The sequence below is a fragment of the Macaca thibetana genome, chromosome Y (genome assembly GCF_024542745.1).
Source record: "Macaca thibetana thibetana isolate TM-01 chromosome Y, ASM2454274v1, whole genome shotgun sequence".
NCBI lineage: Eukaryota > Metazoa > Chordata > Mammalia > Primates > Cercopithecidae > Macaca > Macaca thibetana.
Window position 1 is genome coordinate 9,884,281 of NC_065599.1, and position 15,827 is coordinate 9,900,107.

The 15,827-nt window shown below is 44.2% G+C and overlaps 1 protein-coding gene across 1 annotated transcript in view; it reads right to left on the minus strand.

The window, feature by feature from the left end:
• Nucleotides 1-15,827, minus strand: part of LOC126947129 (cAMP-dependent protein kinase catalytic subunit PRKX-like) — a 103,151-nt gene that overhangs the window by 70,858 nt on the left and 16,466 nt on the right. The gene's annotated exons all lie outside the window — the stretch shown is intronic.

Sequence of the window (15,827 nt, forward strand, 5' to 3'; positions counted from 1 at the left end):
TATTTTTAAATTTTGCTAGAACTCAAAACACTTCAGGAGATCTGTATGGAATAAACACAGGGACTGTGACATGGAATTTCACGCGGTCACAAAAGGGAAAAGAAACCAACCAACCCTGAGTACTTTCCCTTGCGGTCCGTGGGTAGATGGGACGGGGTCAGGAGGGTACAGAGAAGGACTGTGTCTCGCTACAGCACACTCCTGAGAGTAGATTCACGGACGATCTCAGACACTAACAGCTGACACCATCTGAGCCCAGTTCTTCCTCTGTGCTGCAAGAGCAACATCCCACAGCTAGCTCAGCCTTTCATGGGTCACCTAAATACAGCCAATCTCCCCTCTCCCCATTTGTGTGGGTTGAATTGGGTGCCCTGGAAAAGCCACATTGATGTTCTAATCCTTGGTACCTGTGAATGGGACCTTATTTGGAAATAGGGTATTTGCAGATGTAATTAAGATATACACAAAGGCTGGGCACAATGGCTCACACCTGTAATCCCAGCACAGGCATTCAACATCAGCCAGGGAAAGACAGCAAGACCCCATCTCCACTTTTAAAAAATGAAATTTAAAAAAAAAAAAAAAGATATATATTAAGGTGAGGTGATCCTGGAGGCAGTCCAGTATGAGTGGTGAAACTAATAAGGAGACACAGACAGAGGGAAGGCCACGTGAAGACAGAGGCAGAGAGTGCAGTGATGCGGCCACAGGTCCAGGGACACTTGGAGCCCCCAGGAGCTGGAAAAGGCCGGAAGGAGCCTCCCCTGGAGCCTCCAGAAAGAACTGGATACAACTGTAGTGGACTGAACTATGGTCTCCCAGAAAGATATGTCATGTCTTGACCCACAGAACCTGTAAATGAGACCTCATTTGGAAAAAGGGTCTTTGCAGGTGTAATTAAGTTAAGGATCCCAATGTGAGGTCATCCAAGATTGGAGTGGACCCTGAACACAATGACAGGTGTTCCTGTAAGAGACAGAAGACACAAACACAGAGGAGAAGGCCATGTGGAGACGGAGGCAGAGACCACATCACAGCCACAAGCCCAGGGACGCCTGGCGCCCCCAGGAGCTGGGAGGGACAGGAAGGAGCCTCCCCTACAGGCTCCAGAGGGAGCGCAGCCCTGCCCGCATCTGGACTTTAGATTTGTGGTCTCCAGGACTGTGAGACAATTAACTTCTGTTATTTCAAGGTACCCAGTCTGTAGTATCTGTTACCAAAGCAAATATGCCCAGGGAGTACAAATTCAACCAATCAGTGCCAAATTCAGCCAAGCACATTCCCTAGCAATGCTGCGAGCTCAGAGTCAAAGGTATAATTCCACTGTCTCTGAGAACCTGAGAGAGGCTTCCAGGGTGGTCTGAACTGTGCAGACCTCAGCAAACAGCAACAACCCAGGAAAGAAAGGGGCTAAGGAGCTACTAATCCCTATTCCTACAAAGGCAGCCTAGACATGTCTGAGCCTTCCCAGGCCGATCGCTAAGGAATGTCCACAAGGCAGAGCCGCCCCAAACATGGGAGAAGACAGAAGTCTTCAAAGGAGCTGAGATGAAAAACCAAGTTCAAATTGTAAACTAGGCAGGGCGGGGTGGCTCACGCTTGTAATTCCAGCACTTTGGGAGGCCAAAATGGTGGGATCACTTGAGGCCAGGAGTTCAAGACCCGCCTTGGCAACATAGAAAGATGCCAGCTAGAAAAATAAAATAAAAAATTACCCAGGTGTGGTGGTGCACAGCCGTAGTCCCAGCTACTTGGGAGCCTGAGGTGGGAGGATTGCCTGAGCCTGGGAGGCTGAGGTTGCAGTGAGCTATGATCACATCATGCACTCCAGCCTGGCCAACAAAGGAAGACCCTGTCTCAAAAAAAAAAAAACCCACCAAAAACAACAACAACAACAACAACAAACAGGAAACCTATGGCTGATATTTTAGTCACTGGTACCTAAATAACTTCATAATCTCTACTGATATAAGAAACACATTTTCATCCCAAAAAAAACAAGGTAGTCAAGCAAGAATTTGGTCGTCACAGGGAGAGATTACTTTCTGGGTCTCAATCTTCCAACCTATCAAGTGCTGATTATTTCTTTCAATCAGTACAAATATTCTGAGATGCATAAAGATCTGACTTAAGCTCTCAACTAATTCAGTTTCTGCAGTATTCACTACTCTGCTGAAAAAAAAAAAACAGTGGCTAATAGTAAATGTAAAAAAAGAACCTATAAATTACGCTCCATCTGACCTCAACTCATCCTGGAAAGCATTTCAGGGCCCATAATTCTGACAGACTTCTATGTAAATAAAGTACTTTGCTTGAACTACTGTAATAACATAACACAGACTGGGGGACTTAAAGAGAACTTTCTTCTCCCACAGGCCTGGAGGCTGGAAGTCAGAGATCCAGATGTGGGCAGGGCTGGTTCCTCCTGAGGCCTCTCTCCTGGCTTGGAGATGCCGTCTTCTCCCTGTGTCCTCACAGGGCCATCCTCTGTGTCTGTCTGTGTCCTCATCTCTGTTTGTATGTTTTTATTTTTATTTTTATTTTGTGAGATGGAGTTCTGCTCTGTGGCCCAGACTAGAGCACAGTGGCACGATCACAGCTCACTGCCACCACCATTTGCTGTGTTCAAGCGATCCTCCAGCCTCAGACTCCCAAGTAGCTAGGATTTACAAGCATGCGCCACAACCAGCTAATTTTTTTTTTTTTTTTGAGACAGTCTCACTCTGTCGCCCAGGCTGGAGTACAGTGGCACCATCTTGGCTCACTGCAACTTATGCCTCCCCGGTTGAAGCAATTTTCTGCTTTACCCTCCCAAGTAGCTGGGATTATAGGTGCCCACCACCACACCTGGATAATTTTTTTGTATTTTTAGTAGAGACGGGGTTTCACCATCTTGGTCAGGCTGGTCTCAAACTCCTGGCCTCATGATACACCCACCTTGGCCTGCCAAAGTGCTAGGATTACAGGTATGAGCTACTGCACCCGGCCTGTTTTTTATTTTGTTTTTCTTTTTCCCTAAACCTGTTGTGTCAATCTCCTGAGTAGATGGGACTACAGGTATAGGCCACCACACTCAGCTAATTTCTTTATTTTTTATAGTGACAGGGTCCTGCTATGTTGCCCAGGGCAGTCTTCAACTCCTGGCCTCAAGCAATCCTCCTGCCTCAGCCTCCCAAAGTGCTGGGATGACAGACATGAGCCACAACGCCTGGCCTAAAACAGCTCTTACATACACACTTTCCATCTTTACATACACACTATTTCCCAGATCGTTCCTGGGAATAAACCCACCTGAACAAGGGACCTGTTCCTTCCTTCAGCCCTTCCCTTCTTCTTTCATCTGTTTCCTTCCTTCTTTCCTTTCATTCTTTCTTTCCATCCTTCCTTTCTGCCTTCTTCTTTCCTTCCTCTTCTTTCCTTGCTCCTTTCTCCTTCCTTCCCTCTTCTTTCCTTCCTTTCTGCCTACTTTCCTCCTTCCCTCCTTCTTTTTCTCTCCTTTCTACTTTTTTCCTTCCTCAGCCATCTTACTACTCTAAGCCTCATTCAAGAGGCATCATCCCATCACGATTAAAAGCTGCATGACCTTGACAAGCCCCCTAACCTGTTTAAAATTCATCTGCAAAATAGGGATCATAATCTTTACCCCTGCTGGGTTTAAGTGAAATAACACACATAAAGCAAATCACATAGAATAATAAACATAGTAAATGAATGCATCCGTGTGAAAACATTCCAACATCGGCTTCTCAAATGTCCCAAGTGGTGGTGGTTACCAAGCCCTATCCATTTGGCAAAGACTCCTTCCAGGGTGCACTTAAAATGGGTGATTTTGCTATATGTACACCTGAATTAACACTGACTCACCTCCCCCAAGATAGGCTAAGAGGAATTTAAAAAAAAATAATAAATAATAATTCAGCAAGACCAGGCTCAGTAGCACACGTCTATAATCCCAACACTTTGGAAGGCCAAAGCAGGTGGGTCACTGGAGCCCAGGGGTTCAAGACCAGGGTAGGCAACGTTGCAAAACCGTGTCTCCACAAAACTTTAAAAATTAGTTGGGTGTAGTGGAGCATATCTGCAGTCCCATCTATGCAGGAGGCCTAGCAGGGAGGATCTATTGATCCCAGCAGGTAGAGGCTGCAATGAGTGCCATGACTGCACCACTGCACTCCAGCCTGCGCGGCAGAGCAAAACCCCCTCTCGACGACAACAACAACAACAAAAGCAAGCTTCATAGAAATAGAGCTGGTATTCCTTTCTTCTTATTCTGCATGACACGGAACATGGGCATTCATGAGGACCTGAACAGCACAGCTCACCTTGCAGCATCAACGATCTCACAGCAGTAAGTGCGGGCTAGGAGCAAAATCTCCTGCCACACAAGGAAATGGATAAGAAAAGGAGTCTGTACTCCCAACTCAGCTCCTTTATTCCAATAGTCTAATATGTCCAAAACATAAGTCTTAAGATGTCCATTGAAGACATGTAGGCAGGTTCCCTCAAGTGCCAGCTCTAGGAAAGAATGTCTCTATTTACGATCCAGAATGAAAGTCAATTTTTTCTTTTTACTTGAGACAGTGCTGGTCTTGAACTCCTGGCTTTAGGCCATCTGCCCACCTCAACGCCCCAAAGTGCTAAGATTGCAAGCGTGAGCCACTACACCTGGCATTGAATATACTTAATTTGTTTGTTTTAAATCTATTATTTGTTAATTATGGTAAGATATGTACAACATAAAATTTACCATCTTAACCATCTTAAGTGTACAGATTAGTGGTGTTAAATACATTCATAATGTCATCCATTCCAACCAACACCACCAACCATCTCCATTTGGACTTGCTTTTATTTATTTATTTATTTTTAAGTAATTAAATAATTATTTTTTTTTTTAGAGACAAGTCTCACTCTGACCCACAGGCTACAGCACAGTGATACAATCTCGGCTCACTGCAACACAAACTGCTGGGCTCAAGCCATCAGCCCGCTTCAGCCTCCCAAGCAGCTGATACTACAGGCATGTACACCATGTTTGGCTAATTTTGTTTTTTGAGATCTCTTTGTTGCCCGAGATGGTCTCAAATTCCTGGGCGCAAGTGATCCTCCCACCTCAGCATCCCAAAGTGCTGGGATTACAGGCTTCAGCAATTGCGCCCAGACTTAACTTACTTTTAATGGAAGAAGTCATATACAGGTCCCCAGTAAGTATATTAACTCAGCCAGTAATAAGGTAACATAATGAGAAATTATGTGGTGGGACAGCAAATGGTTGATGTCAAAGTAACTTGGATAACAAAACATCACCATTTTTTTTTAGAAGTTTTGAGGATTATACACTTAAAAAGTCCCTTAATAAATTGTAAATGCCAGTCAACTATAAGAATTCCTAAGCCTCAGGAGGGCGCGGTGGCTCATGCCTGTAATCCCAGCACTTTGGGAGGCCAAGGCATGCGGATCACGAGGTCAGGAGACTGAGACCATCCTGGCTAACACGGCAAAACCTTGTCTCTACTAAAAATCCAAAAAAATAGGCCGACATGGTGGCAGGCGCCCATAGTCCCAGCTTCTTGGGAGGCTGAGGCAGGAGAATGGCATGAACCCAGAAGGCAGGGCTTGCAGTGAGCCGAGACTCACACCACTGCATACTCTCCAGCCTGGGCAACAGAATGAGACTCTGTCTCAAAAAGAAAAAAAAAAAAATTCCTAAAAGAATACCTACGGCTCAAAAACAGCTGACACAACAGTCCCCAAAGTAAACACATGCATTGTCCATTGTCACCCTGCACACTTACCTCACATATTTTAAATATGTGCATTTCTTTCCTTAAACTGAGGTGCTTAAGGAACCTTGAACATGGGCATCCCAGGTGCTAACAAAACAGGATGCACCAATTCAATGGGAGAGAGATGAGGATGGATGAGCCCCAATTCTCCCTAAAATGCAAGAGAAAAAAACCCAAACAGTCAATGTTGAGACATTATGGACAGAAATCTTTGAAAGAAGACAGTGTCACAGTGGCCCAGTATCGTGTTCCTCATGGACACTCCAAGAGAGATGCCTATGTGGAAAATGCACTTCAAAAAAGTTAAAACCGGCCAGGTGCGCTGAGTCATGCCTGTAATCCCAAAACTTTGGGAGACCAAGGTGGGTGGATCGCCTGAGGTCAGGCATTAGAAACCAGCCTTACCAACGTGGAGAAATCCCATCTCTACTAAAAATACAAAATTAGCCAGGCATTGTGCACGCCTGTAATCCCACCTACTCAGAAGGCCAATGCAGGAGAAACACTTGAACCCAGGAGGCTGAGATTGCAGTGAGCCAAGATTGCACCATTGCACTTCAGCCTGGGCAACAGGCTGTTCAAAAAAAAAAAAAAGGTCGTTTCAAAAAAAAAAAGAAAAAGTTATAACCCAGCTGGGCACACTGGCTCACACCTGTAATCTCAGCACTTTGGGAGTCCGAGGCGGGCAGATCACTTGAGGCCAGAGTTCGAGACCAGCCCGGCCAACATGGTGTAACCCCATCTCTATGAAAAACACAACAATTAGCTGCACATGGTGCCAGGCTCCTGTAATCCCAGCTACTCAGAAAGTTGAGGTGGAAGAAATGCTGAATGCTGGGAGGCAGAAGCTACAATAGGCCAAGATCGCATCTCTGCATTCCAGCCTGACTGACATAGTGAGACTCTGTTTCCAAAAAAAAACAAAAAAGTAAATCAGGAAGTGGGCACAGTCCCCATCAATCTTGTCTACAGCCTGGGAGGCCAGTCCATGCCACATTAGCTTGGGAGAGAACATGCTCTTGTTCCACACCTGTAGATGGGTGGAGGCCGGGAGCAGTGGTTCATGCCTGTAAACCCAGCACTTTAGAAGTCTGAAGCAGAAGGATCACTTAAGTCCAGGAGATCAAGACTAGGTTGGGCAACACAGCCAGACACCATCTCTACAAAAAAAATTTTTTTAATGTACAGGGTGTGGTGGTATGTGCCTGTAGTCCCAGCTACTCATAAGGCAGAAATGGGAGAATTGCCTGAGCCCGGGAGTTGGAGGCTGCAGTGAAATATGATAGTACCACTGCATTACAGCCTAAGCAACAGAGTGGGACCCCAATCTGTTTAAAAAAAAAAGTGAGGCTCTTCTCCGTAAGTGATATTTGCTTCTACGTGGAGAAAGGACTTTGGAGAAATATACAAGACACATTAATATGGGAACCTGGGAGGGAGGAGAGGACAAATTCTACAGGTGAGGCACAAAAACAGAGATGCATTTCACTGCATAACTTTCTCACCTTTTAAAATGTGACTATCGAAATATTTCATCTACATAGGTTCAATTTATGTTAAATTGATAAACGAAACCGATGCACTGCATTAAATAACTGTTTCAAAGTAATGTTGAATCACAATGTATGAATTTAAAACTGTCAAACTCAGTTACTTTCCTTGACATTTTCCCCACTGGGAAAAATCAGTAAAAGAACATTAAATACTATAATGTATGAAATCAGTGTGTGAAACATGTGGAGATGCAGGGTTAAAAGCCTGTTTATAAGGTGCTTGGGCAGAGAATGGGCTCAACTGGGCTGCAAGAGGGAGGGCGGAGATGATCACGGCTTAGGATTTAGGCATCTAAGCAGTGAGTGCTGATGACTCAGGCAAGGTGTACAGGTGCACAGGGGTCTCTTAAGTTGTTCTCTTTGGGAGAAGTGGACACAGTTCATGTTGAACCCAGTGGACATATTTAGGTTGAGGGGTGGATTAGGTTGAATGGTGCTCCCCAAAAATACGTCCTAACCCCTGGTACCTGTGCATAGAGCCTTACTTGAAAATAGGGTTGTGGCTGGGCAAGGTGGCTCACGCCTATAATCCCAGGACTTCGGGAGGCTGAGGCAGGTGGATCACGAGGTCAGGAGATCAAGACCATCCTGGCTAACATGGTGAAATCCCTTCTCTACTAAAAATACAAAAAAATTAGCCAGGCATGGTGGCCGGCGCCTATAGTCCCAGCTACTCAGGAGGCTGAAGCAGGAGAATAGCGTGAACCCAGGTGGCAGAGCTTGCAGTGAGCCAAGATAGTGCCACTGCACTCCAGCCTGGGCAACAGAGCGACACTCCGTCTCAAAAAAAAAAAAAAAAAAAAAAAGAAAAAAAAAAGAAAAGAAGGTCACTGTAGTTTCTATTAAGTAAACAATCTCCAGATGCGGCCATCCTGGATTTAGGGGGGGCGCTAAATCCAACAACAGGTGTCCTTCTAAGATACAGAAGAGAATGAATAAAAAATGGCCAGGCATGGTGGCTTATGCCTGTAATCCCAGCACTCTGGGAAGTCAAGACAGGTGGATCACCTGAGGACATGAGTTTGAGACCAGCCTGAGCCACACAGTGAAATCCTGTCTCTATTAAAAATGGAAAAATAACCCGGGGGCAGGTGCCTATAATCCCAGCTACTCAGGAGGATGAAGCAGGAGAATCACTTGAACCCAGGAGGCAGATTGTGCAGTGAGTCGAGATCACACCGCTGCACTCCAGCCTAGGCAAAAGAGTGAAACTCCAACTCAAAATAAATAAATAAATAAATAAATAAATAAATAAATAAATAAAAAGACACAGAAGACGAGACAGAGACACAGAGGAGAAGTCCCCATGTGGAGACGGAGGCAGAGACCAGAGTGATGCAGCCACGGGACCAGGAACACATTTAATGACATGCTTCTATAGCAGGTGGCAGCTAACTTGTTTTCTCTGCAGTTATTTCTGTGACTTTTTGAGTAAAGAGGCAACTAGCGTGCCGATTACACACAGTAGGAAGCTGGAGCTAAAACAGCACCAGCTGGGTAACAGAAACTTTAAAAAAAGCAGAGCTCAATCAGAGTCTAATAGTCACAAACTGTGAACACATCAGACTATGAAACACCAAAATCAGGCAGTGCATTGTGGCGCTGCCCTGAAGACCTTTGAAGGTCAGAAGGGGCGGGGTTTCCTAAATTTTTCTCGGTTATGATTCTACTTCTTCTAGGACCCTCTGGCTTGGACAGCCAAAGCACCAGCTCAGAATCTGTATCAAAATACAATGCTTCAGGAAAATTCCAGAAACCTAAAATGAGTGGAAAAAAAAGAAAAGAAAAAAGAAAAACCAGAGCAAACTGTAATGAAACTGAAAACAGGAAATCAACAGAGAAACATTAAAGAAACCCAAAGCAGTTTCTTTGCAAAGACTGATGCAACTGATAAACCAGAATCTATTCTCAAAATAAAATACTAAACCGTTTAACAATGAACTAAACAAGAGCCTTAATAGATAAAATCACATCCAACAACAGTTTGTATTCAACCATCTAGGGAATATTTCCAGACATTACTGACTTTTACTACATATTTTTTTCTTTTACTTTTTTCTTTTTTTCTTTTCCTCCTTCCTTTCTCTTTTCTTTTTTTCTTTTCTTTCTTTTCTTTCATAGTTTCACTCTGTTACCCAGGCTGGAGTACAATGGCACAATCATATCTCACTTCAGCCTCAACCTCCCAGACTCAAGTGATCCTCCCACCTCAGCCTCCCAAGTTCCTGAGACTGCTGGCATGTGCCACCATGAGTGGCTAATTGTTGTTTGGTTTTTTGTAGAGATAGGGTTTCACCATGTTGCCGAGGCTAGTCTCGAACCCCTGGCCTCAAGTGCTCCTCCCACGTCAACCTCCCAAAGTTCTGGAATTATAGGTTATTGAGCAACCATACCCAGTCTGAAAATCAATATAGTTGACAAGACAGAATTTGTTCTCAAAAGAAAATACTAAACTGTTTACAGAAGAACTAAAAAAAGCTTTAATAAACAAAATCATGCACAACAACTATTTATATTTGTGTCCATGGAACGTTTTGCATCATTATGAATTTTTTTCTATATAAATTATTATTTTTCTATTTTCTTCTATTTTCTTTTTTTTTTATGTTTTATATCCCTTTCTTTTTTTCTTTCTTTTCTTCCAGCATCTTGCTCTTTTGCTAAGGCTAGAGAGAAGTGGCACCATCATAGCTCACTGCAGCCTCCAACTCTTGGGTTTAAGTGATTCTCCTGCCTTAGCCTCCTGAATAGTTAGGACTACAGGTATGAGACCCACCATACACAGCTAATTTTTGTTTTATTTTTTGTAAAGACAGGGTCTCACTATGTTGTACAGGCTAGTCTAGAAGTGCTAGCCTCAAATGATTCTCCCTCCTTGACCTCCCAAAGCACCAGGATTACAGGCGTGAGCCACTACGTGTCACCTATTTTCTCTTTTTGTTGTTGTTGTTGTTGAGACAGAGTCTTGCTCTGTCGCCCAGGCTAGAGTGCAGTGGCAAGACTCTCAGCTCACTGCAACCTCTGCCTCCCGGATTGAAGGAATTCTCCCACAGGCAAGCACCACCATGCCTGGTTAATTTTTGTATTTTTTTTGTAGAGACGAGGTTTCACCATGTTGGCCAGGTTAAGTCTCAAACTCCTGACCTTGTGGTTGAGCCTCCCAAAGTGCTGGGATTACAGGTGCAAGCCACCGCACCCTGGTCTATTTTTTTCTTAAGGTGTTATTATAAAGAGAATCAATAGCCCATGAAGAGGAAATTCTAGACAAGTTGTTTTCTCAACACCCTTTTGACTTTTGGAATCTCATCCAAGCTGAATTTTGCAGTCTTTGAAGAATAATTCCCTATGACATTGTCTCCAACCATAAGCTAGCTCTGTCAGTGGCATCTGAACCAGAACAACTCCATCTTGAAGAAGGGCTGGATAAAATGAGGATGAAGCCTGCTGGGCCACATGCCCAGATGGTTAAGGCATTCTAAGTCACGAGATGAGATAGGAGGCCAGCACAAGATGCAGGTCATAAAGAGTTTCCTGATAAAACAGGCTGCAGTAAAGAAGCCAGCCACATCCCACCGAAACCAAGATGGCAACAAGAGTGGCCTCTGGTTGTCCTCACTGCTGCACTCCCACCAGTGCCATGACAGTTTACAAATGCCATGGCAACATCACGAAGTTACCCTATATGGTCTAAAAAGGGGAGGCAAGAATAATCCACCTTTCATTTACCATGTAATCAAGAAATAGCCATAAAAATGGGCAACCAGCAGCCCTCGAGGCTGCTCTGCCTATGGAGTGGCCATTCTTCTATTACTCTACTTTCTCAATAAACTTGCTTTCTTTCACTTTATGGATTTGCCCTGAATTTTTTCTTGCACAAGATCCAAGAACCCTCTTTGGATATGGACCCCTTTCTGTTAACAGCTCTGTTCCCTCCACTCTTGTCCTCTCATTGCCAAGACTCCAATATAAGCTTGCATACCCAAATAAATGTAGGCAGGCTCGCACAGGGTCCCCCAGGCCCGCCCATCCGAAGAGATCCCAGGTGCCCTAAGCATTACAAAGCACTTGTTTCTTCTGTGCCAAGGTTTCTCTGGCCACACCTGCATGCAACCCCTTTGTTCTGCAAAATGAGTCCCAAGGGAATGATTCACCAAGGTGAAAACATCCACCAAATTAGTTGTCAACGATTTTAAAAGAACCCTCCACAGGTTGCCCTCCAAATCTCTTTGATGGGGTACCTCCCCGATATAACTACCTCAGAGAATCATGTAATGCCCACACACAATGCATGCTAAGTAAATGGTAGCACATGTTGCAAGGATCTGTGTAGACTTGCACAATTTAACAGGAACCGTGTTGTCCGGAGCCCCGCGTGGCCCGGCCATAGCGATAATAATTGACAACTGATGCCTGAGCTGTATAAGTTTCTACTCTATGCCTCCTCCCTAGATTTACTTTCTTCCCTGTTCTGCTGTCTCATACGGCAGTACAAAATGGCACTCTTCCGGGTTCTTCACCACCCATCTTCCCGCGCCCAGGAAAATGATCAACTTACAGCGCAGGCGCCATTCCGCGCCACGGAAAATTACCAACCTACGGCGCAGGCTTCCCACGGAAGAAACCGAAACCTACCTGGCCACGCCCACCGCAGGGCCACCGTCATCGCCCTGGCCCAACCTCCGCCCCTGCTGGTCTATATAAGGCATTACGCTGCCACCAATAAACCAGACTTGATCAGGATACTGTCTTGTCTCCATTTCTCGTGTCTCTTGTCCCCCCGAGTTCCCACTCCCTCTTCTAGGGTCTACGTTGACGATCCCGCGGGACGGGACACCTGGCGCCTCAACGTGGAGCCTGGAAACGAGGGATTCCGTGAGGAAGAGGATGCAAAAGAACGGTCGACCGTCAAGCTGAAACTAAACTCCTCCGATCACCGCGGGAACCTGCCGCGTCAGAATCGAAGGTAAGTGACGCGTCCGAAATGGGACAAGAATTAAGTCAACATCAAATCTATGTAGGACAATTAAAAGAGGCTTTAAAGATACGAGGAGTAAAGGTTAAAGGTAATGATTTGTTTAAATTTTTTGACTTTGTAAAAGACACCTGCCCTTGGTTCCCACAGGAAGGAACTATCGATATTAAAAGATGGCGTAGAGTAGGAGATTGTTTTCAAGATTATTATAATACTTTTGGCCCAGAAAAAATTCCTGTGACCGCCTTCTCTTATTGGAATCTCATTAAAGATTTGATAGATAAAAAGGAGATCGATCCACAAGTCATGGCCGCGGTCGCTCAAACAGAACACATTCTAAAGGTTAGTTCCCGCTCTGACCTCACAAAGCCTCCGCAAGATACCGAGGAGGACCTCATTTCCTTTGAGAGCGATGATGAGGGAGTCAAGTCTCCTTCTATAACAGATAAAGAAATATTACACAAAAACAAACAGAAAAAATACCGGTTTTACAAAAACCTCAAAAAGAGGAAGAAACTAATGAGCCTGATCAATCAGACATAAATTGGGATGACTTAGAGGAAGAGGCGGCTAAATATCATAACCCCGACTGGCCTCCCTTTACTTCACGCCCGCCCCCATATAATGCGACACGTAATGGGGCTTCTGTGCCCACTGTTATGGCAGTAGTAGATCCCAAAGAAGAATTAAAACAAAAAATTGCTCAACTAGAAGAACAAATTAATCTTGAGGAGTTGCATCAATCATTGATAACTAGGCTCCAAAAATTAAAAACAGGAAATGAAAAGGTACCTAACCCGGATGTTATGGGGGGTTCCCTGCGCCCACCTCAGCGGCCCGGACAGCATGTTCCAAGAGGGTGGTTAGTTGCTAGCCGACATAGAGAAGACTCCTCCCCCAAAGACATCTTCCCAGTTACTGAAACTACAGATGGGCAAGGACAGGCTTGGAGACATCATACTGGGTTTGATTTCACTATCATAAAAGAGTTAAAAACTGCTGCTTCTCAATATGGGGCTACTGCTCCATATACTCTCGCAATAGTGGAATCTGTAGCCGATAACTGGCTCACCCCTACAGATTGGAATACCTTAGTTAGGGCAGTTCTCTCTGGGGGAGATCATTTGATTTGGAAGTCAGAGTTTTTTGAAAATTGCAGAGACACAGCTAAAAGAAACCAACAGGCAGGAAACGGCTGGGATTTTGATACGTTAACTGGTTCAGGAAACTATGCAGACACTGAGGCCCAAATGCAATATGATTCTGGCTTGTTTTCACAAATCCAGGCAGCTGCTACAAAAGCCTAGAGGAAACTCCCTGTTAAAGGAGATCCAGGGGCCTCACTCACGGCAGTCAAACAAGGACCAGATGAGCCGTTCTCAGATTTTATACATAGACTCATGACCACAGCAGGTAGAATTTTTGGAAATGCAGAAACGGGTGTAGATTATGTTAAACAGTTGGCATATGAAAACGCGGACCCTGCCTGTCAAGCGGCAATCAGACCTTATCTAAATGAAACAGATTTAACAGGATATATTCGCCTTTGTTCAGATATTGGGCCCTCATACCAACAGGGTCTAGCAATGGCTGCCGCCTTTAGCGGTCAAACAGTAAAAGACTTCCTCAATAACAAAGGCAAAGATAAAGGGGGGTGCTTTAAATGCGGTAAGAAAGGACACTTTGCAAAAGATTGCCCAGAAAACCAAAACAAAAACCCCGAACAAAAGTTCCAGGCCTTTGCCCAAGGTGTAAGAGAGGAAAGCATTGGGCTAATGAATGTAAGTCTAAACCTGATAGTCAAGGAAACCCTTTATCACCTCAACAGGGAAACGGGATGAGGGGCCAGCCCCAGGCCCCAAAACAAGCATATGGGGCGGTCAGCTTTGTTCCAGCCAGCAGCAACAATCCATTTCAAAACTTAGTAGAGCAACCCCAGGAAGTGCAGGACTGGACCTCAGTTCCACCTCCCACACAGTATTAACACCTGAGATGGGACCACAAACCTTAAATACAGGAATATATGGGCCTTTACCTCCTGACACCTTTGGGCTACTCTTGGGAAGAAGTAGTGTCACCATGAAAGGTTTACAAGTCCTCCCTGGAGTTATCGATAATGATTATGAAGGAGAAATTAAAATTATGGCCAGGGCTATTAACAACATTATTACTATCCCTCAAGGGGTTAGAATAGCACAGTTAATTTTGTTGCCATTAGTTAAAACAGCTAACTATATCCAACACTCTAATAGAAATACAAAAGGTTTTGGTTCCTCAGATATATATTGGGTACAACCAATTACTAACCAAAAACCCTCTCTAACCTTGTGGTTAGATGGAAAAGCATTTACAGGACTAATAGACACAGGGGCTGATGTAACCATCATTAAACAAGAAGACTGGCCCTCTCATTGGCCTACCACAGAGACTTTAACTCACCTGAGAGGAATTGGACAAAGCAGTAATCCTAAACAAAGTTCTAAATACCTAACATGGACAGATAAAGAAAACAATTCAGGCCTCATTAAGCCATTTATCATCCCTCACTTACCTGTTAATCTTTGGGGACGAGACCTGCTCTCCCAAATGAAAATTATAATGTGCAGCCCAAATGATATAGTTACTGCACAAATGCTAACTCAGGGATACACCCCTGGTAAAGGTCTTGGGAGAAAAGAAGATGGTATTCGACAGCCTATACCAGTCTCAGGACAACTTGATAAAAAGGGGTTTGGAAATTTTTAGCTCAGGCCACTGACATACCTGCACCCCAAAAGTGCGCTGACCCCATTACTTGGAAGTCAGATGAGCCCATTTGGGTTGATCAGTGGCCTTTACTTAATGATAAGCTAAGTGCTGCCCAACAGTTAGTGCAGGAACAACTGCTAGCAGGACATATTACAGAAAGTAATTCCCCTTGGAATACACCTATCTTTGTCATTAAGAAAAAGTCTGGCAAATGGAGACTCTTACAAGATTTAAGAGCAGTAAATATCACTATGGTCCTTATGGGTGCCTTACAACCGGGACTGCCCTCACCAGCTGCGATTCCTCAAAAATATTTTAAAATCATTATTGACCTTAAAGATTGCTTCTTTACAATCCCCCTTCATCCTGCTGATCAGAAAAGGTTTGCCTTTAGTCTTCCATCTACAAATTTTAAGCAGCCAATGAAACGTTAATGGAAAGTCTTACCTCAGGGTATGGCCAATAGTCCTACCTTATGTCAAAAATATGTAGCCGCTGCTATAGAACCAGTCAGAAAAATACGGACACAAATGTATATTATACATTATATGGATATTTTAATAGCAGGACAAATTGGTCAACAAGTCTTACAGTGCTTTGCCCAACTCAAACAAGAGTTGACAACAGCCGGACTGCAAATAGCCCCAGAAAAAATACAACTACAAAATCTATATACCTATCTTGGTTTTCAAACTAATGGACCCAAAATCATTAATCAAAAGGCCGTTATACGCCGTGACCATCTAAAAACTTTAAATGATTTCCAAA